The following is a 14959-nucleotide window of genomic DNA, read 5'->3' as shown; positions in this document are numbered from 1 at the left end:
CCTTTTGGGGGGGGGGCGAGATAGTAGGGTGGGCGGGGCAAGATAGTAGGGTGGGCGGGGCATAAGTGAATGATGTGGATTGAGTAAACAAAATAAATTAAGTAAACAAAATATTGAAGCAAAGTTGGTATTTTACTTCTGTGTACACTATATTTACACCATGCCTAGTCTATCTAATCTTGCAGACAGATCAGAATCACAGTCTAAAGCTTCCACATCAAATATAGCCCTACACAATACAGCCTGCCACCACAGAAGAGTAGTCCAACATATTTGCTCTCAGAGTCAGATAACATAATGTCATTTGTATAGAGATTGTTATAGGGAAATCGTCTGTTCTTGATGCATTGCACACCATACTTGTCACGAGATCATGCCCTTGGCAGGCACATTCTCTACAGTGACACGAGTCATTTAAAGCGTACATACTGAGTCTGTTGCTCTAACAGTCAGCTGATCTAATCATGTTTAATTGCCTTGCACAACGTCAGCTCTCCATGGAAAAGCAACACAGAGTAGCGCAGATGTACGAAATGAGATACTAAAAAAAAACACCCCAGGATTTTTACAATACTGCAGTGCATAAATGTAGGCTACTAAAAAATAAAAATACCCCTGGGTTTATACTGCCCCTATTAGCGGTGCTTGCTAAAATCAAGAACAACTAGCCCACTAAAATTAAAACAAAATTACCTCTTATTAACCGCCTTATGCTGGAACTTGTAGCGTCAAAATCGTAAAAGCTACCAACATTTCAAGGACCATAAACTTGAATAAAAAACAATTTAAAAAATCTGGTCTTCAACTGTTTAAGCTACAAACACCAAACCAACTTTAAAACGTGTAGACCGACTCAACGTAGATTGCTTGTCAAAAATATTTGATACTGTTTATTATTTTTCAACTATAGCCATTTAAAATGTGCATTAAGGCTCCATAAACTACAATGGGTCATTCCTGGATTTGCCACTGCTCTAGAATTGTTTAAGATACAAATACGGAATCAATGTTAAAATGTGCAGACTGACTTTTGCTTGTCAGAAGATTTTTGATCATATTTATACTTTTGAACTAAAAGCATATCACATTTGCATACAAGAGCCATGGGCTATAATGGTAGATTTTAGCATTTGCCACTGAACTTGACCATTTTCGCTACAAACACCAAACCAACTTTGAAATGTTCAGACTTTCTCATCTTAGATTGCTTCAGTACACTAATTTGTTCCTATTTTTACTTTTAAAACCATGAAGCTTTATGTATCCCCATTTATTTCAATGGTGTAACGCAGACTCAAACATTCTAAATTGAAATCACTGGTGCAGAACGTTCAGAATCTTGAAACTAAACCATTTTGTGATTTTAAAACACATTCTGTGGCTTTTGATGCTATAGTACTCACTCTAGCCTGCCTACAATACTAACCCACTGTGATACTCCACACCTACAAACCACCCCAAAAACAGCTCACTAAACTAACCCATAGCCTAGCCCATAACAACCCTTTTACTATCATTACTATTACTACCGTTACTACTGCCGTCACTACCTACTACTACACAGGAGGTTGGTGGCACCTTAATTGGGGAGGACGGGCTTGTGGTGATGGCTGGAGCAGAATAAGTGGAATGGTATCAAATACATTAAACACATAGTTTCCATGTGTTTGAATCTATTCCATTTGCTCCATTCCAGACATTATTATGAGCCGTCCTCCCCTCAGCAGACTCCACTTTACTACTACTATTTTACAAACGCTTCAAGAGTAGCAAGTGTAGCACATGGGGATGAGTGAAACTTACTCCTCAGACCTAAGTGTCCCGCTTGCGTAGCCTCATTAGCTGCGGTAGCTTTTGAGGTGTTGCGATTGGCTAAGACGCTTGAGGGAGGACGGTCACGTATGCTAGCAAGGCAGAGGTCCCAAGTTCGCGCCAGGTATGGGCCCGAATCGGGAGGAAGTGGTACTCGCTTAGCAAGCAGTGTGCCGTCCTTTACACAAGCGCACACGTGTTCTTTTGGAAATATATACTGAACAAAAATATAAGCGCAACATGCAACAATTTCAATGATTTTACTGAATTAAAGTTCATATCAGGAAATTTGTCAATTGAAATAAATAAATGAGGCCCTAATCTATGGATTTCACATGGGAACCACCCACTGGTGAGCCAGGCCCAGCCAATCAGAATATGCTTTATTACAGACATAAATACTCTTCAGTTTCATCAGCTGTCCGGGTGGCTTATCTCAGATGATCCCGCAGGCAAAGAAGCCGTATTAGAGGTCCTGGGCTGGCGTGGTTACACGTGGTCTATGGTTGTGATGCTGGTTGGACGGACTGCCAAATTTTCTAAAATGACGTTGGAGGCGGCTTATGGTATAGAAATTAACATTAAATTCTCTGGCAACAGCTCTGATGGACATTGCTGCAGTCAGCATGCCAATTGCACATTCCCTCAAAACTTGAGACATCTGTGGCATTGTGTTCTGTGACAAAACTGCACATTTTACAGTGGCCTTTTATTTTCCCCAGCACAAGGTGCACCTGTGTAATGATCATGCTGTTTAAATGCTTCTTGATATGCCACACCTGTCAGGTGGATGGATTATCTTGGCAAAGAAGAAATGCTCACTAACAGGGATGTAAACAACTTGAGCAAAAATAGATTTTTGTGCCTATGGAACATTTCTGGAATCTTTTATTTCAGCTCATGTAACATGCGACCAAAACTTTACATGTTGCGTTTATATATTGGTTCAGTATATTTTTCTAGTTGCCTTTGCCAAAACACACCCTCCTGCTGCTGGTAATCCGCAGCTGAATTCAAAGGCTGGCAACCCTCCCAAAACAGCCTTCTATCAAGGGCTTGGCAGTGGGGCAGGAAGATGAAAACCAGTTCTAACCAGTGGACTGTCAGTCAGTCTCTAACTCTAATCCCTTCCTCTCTACCCAGCTCTGTGGGTCATGGGTTCATAAGAAGCTGCTGAGCCCTGTATGAAAATGAGACGAGAAGACTTTGTGGGATAGGGATGGTGTAATATGCTTTCTTCCCCGTCAGTCAGAATACCAGCACTGACAACCCTTGTTTTATGGTTCTGGATCAGCATGTGAACAGGTGTTATACACAATTTGTTTCACACTGCATGCTGTATGGTTGGATTCAGAAGAATATGATCTAACATCTGCCAAACTTCCTAACAATGCTTTGGGTTGACATAACTGGCTGTTGCTGTCTCGGGGGAGCTAGGGGACATTTCATGTGCCAGTCCCCAGACAGAACCCCAATGGTTTGTATAGTTCAAACCCCTATGTGCCAAATCAAATTGTATTTGTCACTTGCGCCGAATACAACCGATGGAGACCTTACCGTGAAATGCTTACTTACAACCCCTTAACCAACAATGCAGTTCAAGAAATAGAGTTAAGAAAATATTTACTAAATAAACTAAAGTAAAAAATAATATAGAAAGTAACACAATAAAATTACATAACAATAACGAGGTTATATACATGGGGTACCGGTACCGAGTCAATGTGCAGGGCACAGGTTAGTCGAGGTAATTTGTACATGTAGGTAGTGGTGAGGTGACTACGCATAAATAATAAACAGTGACTAGCAGCAGTGTAAAAACAAAGGGGCTTCACCCGGACTGTAAAAGTACTGGTGGCCATTTGATTAATTGTTCAGCCGTCTTATGGCTTGGAGGTAGAAGCTGTTAAGGAGCCTTTTGGTCCAAGACTTGGCGCTCCGGTACCGCTTGCCGTGCGGTAGCAGAGAGAACACTCTATGACTTGGGTGACTGGAGTCTTTGACAATTTTTGGACCTTCCACATGGCCCAGTGCCAGCGAGAACTAGGTTGTTTCCACGACAACTTTGTAATGAGTGGGTGTGTGTGTCTATTGGCCCAATGTGCTGATTTCCTTGCCTGGAATTTGAATGAGATTGCTGTACAGTAATTAGCTAAACTCTTACACTCAAGGCTGGGTGCTAGGCACTCTACTGCTCTTCTCTGAAATATCACATTTGGTTTCATGCGCTAAGAAGCCGTTACTAACCCTTATGGAAAAACCACATGAAGTTCACACTTTTTCATGTGATCTTACGTGAAGTTAAAGTGACAACGTGTCAAGCAACGTGATAACACGAAACTACACGTGAAAACATGATCGCATGGGTAGTGTTCCAAAAACACGTTTTCTAATAATATAATAGATGCCATTTTACATATGGGCGGCCCCAGGAATCAAACCCACAACACTCTACCAACTGAGTCATACAGGACCAACTTAAGTTTGGCAGTCATAGTCAATGAACTAATCACTGATCATAATCTTGATGTGATTGGCCTGACTGAAACATGGCTTAAGCCTGATGAATTTACTGTGTTAAATGAGGCCTCACCTCCTGGTTACACTAGTGACCATATCCCCCGTGCATCCCGCAAAGGCGGAGGTGTTGCTAACATCTACGATAGCAAATTTCAATTTACAAAAAAAAAAAATGGCGTTTTCGTCTTTTGAGCTTCTAGTCATGAAATCTATGCAGCCTACTCAATCACTTTTTATAGCTACTGTTTACAGGCCTCCTGGGCCATATACAGCGTTCCTCTCTGAGTTTCCTGAATTCCTATCAGACCTTGTAGTCATAGCAGATCATATTCTAATTTTTGGTGATTTTAATATTCACATGGAGAAGTCCACAGACCCACTCCAAAAGTCTTTCGGAGCCATCATCGACTCAGTGGGTTTTGTCCAACATGTCTCTGGACCTACTCACTGCCACAGTCATACTCTGGACCTAGTTTTGTCCCATGGAATAAATGTTGTAGATCTTAATGTTTTTCCACATAATCCTGGACTATCGGACCACCATTTTATTACGTTTGCAATCGCAACAAATAATCTGCTCAGACCCCAACCAAGGAGCATCAAAAGTCGTGCTATAAATTCTCAGACAACACAAAAATTCCTTGATGCCCTTCCAGACTCCTTCTGCCTACCCAAGGACGTCAGAGGACAAAAATCAGTTAACCACTTAACTGAGGAACTCAATTTAACCTTGCGCAATACCCTAGATGCAGTTGCACCCCTAAAAACGAAAAACATTTGTCATAAGAAACTAGCTCCCTGGTATACAGAAAATACCCGAGCTTTGAAGCAAGCTTCCAGGAAATTGGAACGGAAATGGCGCCACACAAAACTGGAAGTCTTCCGACTAGCTTGGAAAGACAGTACCGTGCAGTACCGAAGAGCCCTCACTGCTGCTCGATCATCCTACTTTTCCAACTTAATCGAGGAAAATAAGAACAATCCAAAATTTCTTTTTGATACTGTTGCAAAGCTAACTAAAAAGCAGCATTCCCCAAGAGAGGATGGCTTTCACTTCAGCAGTAATAAATTCATGAACTTCTTTGAGGAAAAGATCATGACCATTAGAAAGCAAATTACGGACTCCTCTTTGAATCTGCGTATTCCTCCAGGGCTTAGCTATCCTGGATCTGCACAGCTCTGCGAGGGCCTGGGATCGGGAGAGACACTTAAGTGTTTTAGTACTATATCTCTTGACACAATGATGAAAATAATCATGGCCTCTAAACCTTCAAGCTGCATACTGGATCCTATTCCTACTAAACTGCTGAAGGAGCTGCTTCCTGTGCTTGGCCCTCCTATGTTGAACATAATAAACAGCTCTCTATCCACCGGATGTGTACCAAACTCACTAAAAGTGGCAGTGATAAAGCCTCTCTTGAAAAAGCCAAACCTTGACCCGGAAAATATCAAAAACTATCGGCCTATATCGAATCTTCCATTCCTCTCAAAAATTTTAGAAAAAGCTGTTGCGCAGCAACTCACTGCCTTTCTGAAGACAAACAATGTATACGAAATGCTTCAGTCTGGTTTTAGACCCCATCATAGCACTGAGACTGCACTTGTGAAGGTGGTAAATGACCTTTTAATGGCGTCAGACCGAGGCTCTGCATCTGTCCTCGTGCTACTAGACCTTAGTGCTGCCTTTGACACCATCGATCACCACATTCTTTTGGAGAGACTGGAAACCCAAATTGGTCTACACGGACAAGTTCTGGCCTGGTTTAGATCTTACCTGTCGGAAAGATATCAGTTTGTCTCTGTGAATGGTCTGTCCTCTGACAAATCAACTGTACATTTCGGTGTTCCTCAAGGTTCCGTTTTAGGACCACTATTGTTTTCACTATATATTTTACCTCTTGGGGATGTTATTCGAAAACATAATGTTAACTTTCACTGCTATGCGGATGACACACAGCTGTACATTTCAATGAAACATGGTGAAGCCCCAAAATTGCCCTCGCTAGAAGCCTGTGTTTCAGACATAAGGAAGTGGATGGCTGAAAACTTTCTACTTTTAAACTCGGACAAAACAGAGATGCTTGTTCTAGGTCCCAAGAAACAAAGAGATCTTCTGTTAAATCTGACAATTCATCTTGATGGTTGTAAAGTCGTCTCAAATAAAACTGTGAAGGACCTCGGCGTTACTCTTGACCCTGATCTCTCTTTTGACGAACATATCAAGACTGTTTCAAGGACAGCTTTTTTCCATCTACGTAACATTGCAAAAATCAGAAATTTTCTGTACAAAAATGATGCAGAAAAATTAATCCATGCATTTGTTACTTCTAGGTTAGACTACTGCAATGCTCTACTTTCCGGCTACCCGGATAAAGCACTAAATAAACTTCAGTTAGTGCAAAATACGGCTGCTAGAATCCTGACTAGAACCAAGAAATTTGATCATATTACTCCAGTGCTAGCTTCCCTACACTGGCTTCCTGTTAAGGCAAGGGCTGATTTCAAGGTTTTACTGTTAACCTATAAAGCGTTACATGGGCTTGCTCCTACCTATCTTTCCGAGTTGGTCCTGCCGTACATACCTACACGTACGCTACGGTCACAAGACGCAGGCCTCCTAATTGTCCCTAAAATTTCTAAGCAAACAGCTGGAGGCAGGGCTTTCTCCTATAGATCTCCATTTTTATGGAACAGTCTGCCTACCCATGTGAGAGACGCAGACTCAGTCTCAACCTTTAAGTCTTTACTGAAGACTTATCTCTTCAGTAGGTCATATGATTGAGTGTAGTCTGGCCCAGGAGTGTGAAGGTGAACGGAAAGGCTCTGGAGCAACGAACCGCCCTTGCTGTCTCTCCAGGGCCGGTTCCCCTCTCTCCACTGGGATTCTCTGCCTCTAACCCTGTTACTGGGGCTGAGTCACTGGCTTGCTGGTGCTCTTTCATGCCGTCCCTAGGAGGGGTGCGTCACTTGAGTGGGTTGAGTTACTGACGTGAACTTCCTGTCTGGGTTGGCGCCCCCCCCTGGTTGTGCTGTGGTGGAGACCTTTGTGGGCTATACTCGGCCTTGTCTCAGGATTGTAAGTTGGTGGTTGAGGATATCCCCTAGTGGTGTGGGGGCTGTGCTTTGGCAGAGTGGGTGGGGTTATATCCTTCCTGTTTGGCCCTGTCCGGGGGTTTCTTCGGATGGGGCCACAGTGTCTCCTGACCGCTCCTGTCTCAGCCTCCAGTATTTATGCTGCAGTAGTTTATGTGTCGGGGGGCTAGGGTCAGTTGGTTATACCTGGAATACTTCTCCTGTCTTATCCAGTGTCCTGTGTGAATTTAAGTATGCTCTCTCTAATTCTCTCGTTCTCTCTTTCTCTCTGAGAACCTGAGCCCTAGGACCATACGTCAGGACTACCGGGCATGCTGACACCTTGCTGTCCCCAGTCCGCCCGGCCTTGCTGCTATTCCAGTTTCAACTGTTTCTGCCTGCGGTTACGAAACCCCTACCTGTCCCAGACCTGCTGTTTTCAACTCTTAATGATCGGCTATGAAAAGCCAACTGAGATTTATTCCTGATTATTATTTGACCATGCTTGTCATTTATGAACATTTTGAAAATCTTGGCTCTCTCTAATTTTCTCCTTCTCTCTTTCTCTCGGAGGACCTGAGCCCTAGGACCATACGTCGGGACTACCGGCCGTGGTGACTCCTTGCTGCCCCCAGTCCGCCTGGCCTTGCTGCTATTCCAGTTTCAACTCTTCTGCCTGCGGTTATGGAACCCCTACCTGTCCCAGACCTGCTGTTTTCAACTCTTAATGATCGGCTATGAAAAGCCAACTGAGATTTATTCCTGATTATTATTTGACCATGCTTGTCATTTATGAACATTTTGAAAATCTTGGCTCTCTCTAATTTTCTCCTTCTCTCTTTCTTTCTCTCGGAGGACCTGGGCCCTGGACCATGCGTCGGGACTGCCGCCCGTGGTGACTCCTTGCTGTCCCCAGTCCGCCTGGCCTTGCTGCTATTCCAGTTTCAGCTGTTCTGCCTGCGGTTATGGAACCGCCACCTGTCCCAGACCTGTTGTTTTTCAACTCTTAATGATCAGCTATGAAAAGCCAACTGAAAATTATTCATGATTATTATTTGACCATGCTTGTCACTTATGAACATTTTTGAACATCTTGGCATAGTTCTGTTATAATCTCCACCCGGCACAGCCAGAAGAGGACTGGCCACCCCTCATAGCCTGGTTCCTCTCTAGGTTTCTTCCTAGGTTTTGGCCTTTCTAGGGAGTTTTTCCTAGCCACCGTGCTTCTACACCTGCATTCTAGCTGTTTGGGGTTTTAGGCTGGGTTTCTGTACAGCACTTCGAGATATTATCTGATGTACGAAGGGCTATATAAAATAAAATTGATTGATTGATTGATTGTGAAATTATGTGATTTTCCACATGTCAAATCATATGGTTTTTCTGTAAGGGAAGTGTCCTTTTCAAAGGCTGTATATATGAATGGAATCTTAATTAGATCATGTTGTTAATGTTAAACAGTGATACAACATTCGTTGGTAGCACATGATTGTATGTCTGAGTGCGTGTGTGCATGAATGGCGGGGGCCATTACATATCCTGTATTAGATAAATGGCATCATGTTTTTTCAACGTTTGTGTGCATGAAGGAAGTAACGTCAAAACAACATGGAGTCTACCTGCTTAGCCCCAGTGGGAACATCAGCATGCATTCTTTTTTAGAGATGGGTGTTCATGAAGCTATTATTGTTTTGAATGACCAGAAATATATCTCATGCCTACGACAGCATATCCTCCTTCCCCTTCCGAACAAGCCTCATGACGCGATAGTAGCGTGATTGTTTTTGGCAGACTTAAAAAGTGTCTCATAAATATGAGAGGAGTTGGAGAAGGATGCATTTATATTGAATGAAGCTTGAGGGGAATAACATGTAGGCCTACAGTCGCAGATGACACTGCGTGATATGGAGTCCCACTTCCACAGTGATCATTAAATAGCTATGGAGGTGGTATTTTGTTGTGCAACAATGATATAAATGAAAGCCTTCATGTATTGGTATCATGGAGATATGAATGTGTCTTGGTTGAATTACATTTTTCTAGCCTAGGCATCACATAGCAGCCATCTAATGCGTCCGTAGGCTCAAATAAACAGAATAGCCACAGCATCACCGTGAGGTAGGCTGTTGTGGTTGTTGTTGCAGCAGTCATGGATATTACGTTTTCTGCCAAGGTGATGTCACGTTCTGACCTTAGTTCCTTTTTTATGTCTTTATTTTAGTTTGGTCAGGGCGTGAGTTGGGGTGGGCATTCTATGTTGTTTTTCTATGTTTTGTTCTGTATGTTATATTTCTATGTGTTTGGCCTAGTATGGTTCTCAATCAGAGGCAGGTGTCGATCGTTGTCTCTGATTGAGAATCATACTTAGGTAGCCTGTTTTCCCACTATGGGTTGTGGGTAGTTATTTTCCGTTTCAGTGTTTGCACCATACGGGACTGTGTCGGTTTTCATTTATGCTCTTGTTCATTTTGTATTCATTCTCGATTAAACAATATTATGGATACGTACCACGCTGCATTTTTGTCGTCCTCTCCTTCCACCAACGAAAGCCGTTACAGGTGATTTCATTTTTTTTTGTAAAGTGGGGAATAAATATGCACTTAAGTTCAGAGAAGAATATTTACAAAGAGAAAATGTGTGCTTGCATGTCTTGAAGTATTTATGGTTGCAGTTGGGTAAAGTACTTAAAAAAAAAAAAAAAATACTTTTAAGGGGTATCTATACTTTACTTTACTATTTATATTTTTTACTTTTACTTTTACTCAACTACATTCCCAAAGAAAATTATGTATTTTTGACTCCTTACATTTTCCCTGACATCCAAAAGTACTTGTTGCATTTTGAATGCTTAGCATGACCGGAACATTGTCTAATTCACACACTTATCAAGAGAAAATCCCTGGTCATCACTACTGCCTCTGATCTGGCAGACTCAATAAACACAAATGCTTCGTTTGTGAATTTTGTCTGAGTTTTGAACTGTGGCCCTGGCTATCCGTAAATTTAAAAAACAAGAACATTGTGTTGTCTGGTTTGCTTAAAATAAAATTTTTATACTTTTACTTTTGATACTTAAGTACATTTAAAACCAAATACTTTTAGACTTTTACTCAAGTATTATTTTACTGGGTGACTAACTTTTACTTGAGTCATTTTCTATTAAGGTATCTTTTACTTTTACTCAAGTATGAACATTGGGTACATTTTCCACCACTGAATGGTTGTTAAATAGTAGTGGTAGTGATTACATTAGTAATGGCAGCAGTAGCAATGGTAGTAATTGGGTTGTCAAAGGCTATGGGTTAGTTAAAGTGAGTTATTTTGTGGTTTGTAAGTGTGGAGTTATTATAGTGGGCTAGTATAGTAGGCTAGAGTATTACAGTGGGCAAGTATAGTAGGCTAGAGTATTACAGTGGGCTAGTATAGCAGGCTAGAGTATTACAGTGGGCTAGTATAGTAGGCTAGAGTATTATAGTATAGCAGGCTAGAGTATTATAGTGTGCTAGTATAGTAGGCCAGAGTATTACAGTGGGCTAGTATGGTAGGCCAGAGTATTACAGTGAGCTAGTATAGTAGGCTAGAGTATTATAGTAGGGTGTCATGGGATAGTATAACAGGCTAGAGTATTATGGTAGGATATAGCGAGCCAGTATAGTAGGCTAGAGTATTATGGTAGGATACAGTGAGCTAGTATAGTAGATTAGATTATTATGGTAGGATATAGTGGGCTAGTATAGTAGGTTAGATTACTATAGTAGGATACAGTGGGCTAGTATAGTAGGCTAGAGTATTATGGCAGGATACTGTATAGCGAGCTAGTATAGTAGGCTAGAGTATTATAGTAGGATATAGTGGGATAGTATAATAGGCTAGAGTATTATAGTAGGATATAGTGGGCTAGTATAGTAGGCTAGAGTATTATAGTAGGATATAGTGAGCTAGTATAGTAGATTAGATTATTATAGTAGGATATAGTGGGATAGTATAGTAGATTAGATTATTATAGTAGGATATAGTTGGCTAGTATAGTAGATTAGATTATTATAGTAAGTGTCACGTTCCTGACCTATTTCTGTTAGTTTGTTGTATGTGTTAGTTGGTCAGGAGGTGAGTTTGGGTGGGCATTCTATGTTTTCTGTTTCTATGTTGGTTAAGGGTTGCCTGGTATGGCTCTCAATTAGAGGCAGGTGTTTGGCGTTTCCTCTAATTGAGAGTCATATTTAGGTAGGTTGTTTCACAGTGTTCGTTGTGGGTGGTTGTCTTCCGTGTCTGTGTATGTTGCGCCACACAGGACTGTTTCGGTATGTTTGTTCGGTTTTTGTGTAGTCTGTTTTTCCCTGTTCGTGCGTTCTTCGTGTTACATGTAAGTTCGTAAGTTTAGGTCTGTTTAGTTCGTTTTGTTATTTTGTTTTTTTCTAAGTGTTATTTTGTGTTTCGTCGTTTGGTCAAATAAATCATTATGAATTCACACCCCGCTGCACTTTGGTCAAATCCCTGCTACTCCTCTTCGGATGAGGAGAAGGAGGAAGCCCGTTACAGTAAGATATAGTGGGCTAGTATAGTAGGCTAGATTATTATAGTAGGATATAGTGGGCCAGTATAGTAGGTTAGATTATTATAGTAGGATATAGCAGGCTAGTATAGTAGGCTAGATTATTATAGTAGGATATAGTGGGCTAGTATAGTAGCCTAGATTATTATAGTAGGATATAGTGGGATAGTATATTACGTTAGATTATTATAGTAGGATATAGTGGGCTAGTATAGTAGACTAGATTATTATAGTAAGATATAGTGGGCTAGTATAGTAGGCTTGAGTATTATAGTAGGATATAGTGGGCTAGTATAGTAGGCTTGAGTATTATAGTAGGATATAGTGAGCTAGTATAGAAGACTAGATTATTATAGTGAGCTAGTATAGTAGATTAGATTATTATAGTAGGATATAGTGGGATAGTATAGTAGATTAGATTATTATAGTAGGACATAGTGGGCTAGTATAGTATGTTAGATTATTGTAGTAGGATATAGCGGGCTAGTATAGTAGGTTAGAGTATTATAGTAGGATATAGTGGGCTAGTATAGTAGGTTAGAGTATTATAGTAGGATATAGTGGGCTAGTATAGCAGGTCAGAGTATTATAGTAGGATATAGCGGGCTAGCATAGTAGGCTAGAGTATTATGGTAGGATATAGCAGGCCAGAGTATTATAGTAGGATATAGTGGGCTGGTATAGCAGGCTAGAGTATTATAGTGGGATATAGTGGGCTGGTATAGCAGGCTAGAGTATTATAGTAGGATATAGTGGGCTAGTATAGTAGGCTAGAGTATTATGGTAGGATATAGCAGGCAAGAGTATTATAGTAGGATATAGTGGGCTGGTATAGTAGGCTGGAGTATTATAGTAGGATATAGTAGGCACAAGTATTATAGTAGGATATAGTGGGCTAGTATAGTAGGCTAGAGTATTATGGTAGGATATAGTAGGCACGAGTATTATAGTAGGATATAGTGGGCTAGTATAATAGGCTAGATTATTATAGTAGGATATAGTGAGCTAGTATAGTAGGTTAGATTATTATAGTAGGATATAGTGGGCTAGTATAGTAGGTTAGATTATTGTAGTAGGATATAGCGGGCTAGCATAGTACGTTAGATTATTATAGTAGGATATAGTGGGCTAGTATAGTAGGTTAGATTATTATAGTAGGATATAGTGGGATAGTATAGTAGGTTAGATTATTATAGTAAGATATAGTGGGCTAGTATAGTAGGCTAGATTATTATAGTAGGATATAGTGGGCTAGTATAGTAGGTTAGATTATTATAGTAGGATATAGTGGGCTAGTATAGTAGGCTAGATTATTATAGTAGGATATAGTGGGCTAGTATAGTAGGTTAGATTATTATAGTAGGACATAGTGGGCTAGTATAGTAGATTAGATTATTATAGTAGGATATAGTGGGCTAGTATAGCGGTCTATAGTATTATAGTAGGATATAGTGGGCTAGTATTGTAGACTAGAGTATTATAGTAGGACATAGTGAGATAGTATAGTAGATCTGATTATTATAGTAGGATATAGTGGGCTAGTATAGTAGGCTTGAGTATTATAGTAGGATATAGTGGGCTGGTATTATAGGATCATAAACCGTAGGATGTGTTTTTAGACTCTCAAAAAGGGTTTAGTTTGAAAATTCTAAAAGTTCTGTGACAGATCTTCCGCCATGTAAAGGAATGGGGATACAACAAGCTTTAGTAATACATAAGGTATGAATGGTTGCAAAACGCTGTGTTGAAGCAAAGTTCATTCGGTCCGCACATGTCAAAACTCATACTATGGTGTTGTGGTAGATGGGCAAAAACAAATGTTGCTATTAGCATATTATTATTTTTTACGCAGAGCCTTCTCAGTACAGGCGGGATAGGTACAGTTCTGACATGACATAACAATGACATCTGTCCTGCTCCATTTAAGAACACAATCTAGACCAGGTGTGGAGGTTGCTGATCACATGACCAGTTTCACAGCTCCAGGCAGGAACACCATCTAGAACCGGTATGGAGGTTGCTGATCACATGACCAGTTTCACAGCTCCAGGCAGGAACACCATCTAGAGCCGGTATGGAGGTTGCTGATCACATGACCAGTTTCACAGCTCCAGGCAAGAACACCATCTAGAGCCGGTATGGAGGTTGCTGATCACATGACCAGTTTCACAGCTCCAGGCAAGAACACCATCTAGAACCGGTATGGAGGTTGCTGATCACATGACCAGTTTCACAGCTCCAGGCAGGAACACCATCTAGAACCGGTATGGAGGTTGCTGATCACATGACCAGTTTCACAGCTCCAGGCAGGAACACCATCTAGAACCGGTATGGAGGTTGCTGATCACATGACCAGTTTCACAGCTCCAGGCAGGAACACCATCTAGAACCGGTATGGAGGTTGCTGATCACATGACCAGTTTCACAGCTCCAGGCAGGAACACCATCTAGAACCGGTATGGAGGTTGCTGATCACATGACCAGTTTCACAGCTCCAGGCAGGAACACCATCTAGAACCGGTATGGAGGTTGCTGATCACATGACCAGTTTCACAGCTCCAGGCAAGAACACCATCTAGAACCGGTATGGAGGTTGCTGATCACATGACCAGTTTCACAGCTCCAGGCAGGAACACCATCTAGAACCGGTATGGAGGTTGCTGATCACATGACCAGTTTCATAGCTCCAGGCAAGAACACCATCTAGAACCGGTATGGAGGTTGCTGATCACATGACCAGTTTCACAGCTCCAGGCAAGAACACACTCTAGGCCAGGTATGGAGATCGCATTACCTAAGAAATACAGACGCAAGGAGAAAGATACTATGGGGTGGAATAGTTCCTCTTGCATCCTCATGTGAATCAGTTGAATGAGATATTCCTCATTACATTTCTCATCCAAATTTCAGAGCACAGAATTTCAATGGGGGATTTGAAAGGATGAGGGAGCTTTTTTGAGTTAAGGGAGAAAAAATATGCTATTTACTTTGGAACTAAGCACA

The sequence above is a fragment of the Salvelinus fontinalis genome, chromosome 41 (assembly GCF_029448725.1).
Source record: "Salvelinus fontinalis isolate EN_2023a chromosome 41, ASM2944872v1, whole genome shotgun sequence".
Lineage (NCBI taxonomy): Eukaryota > Metazoa > Chordata > Actinopteri > Salmoniformes > Salmonidae > Salvelinus > Salvelinus fontinalis.
The sequence above is the reverse complement of the archived record's forward strand: the minus strand, read 5'-3'. Positions refer to the sequence as shown.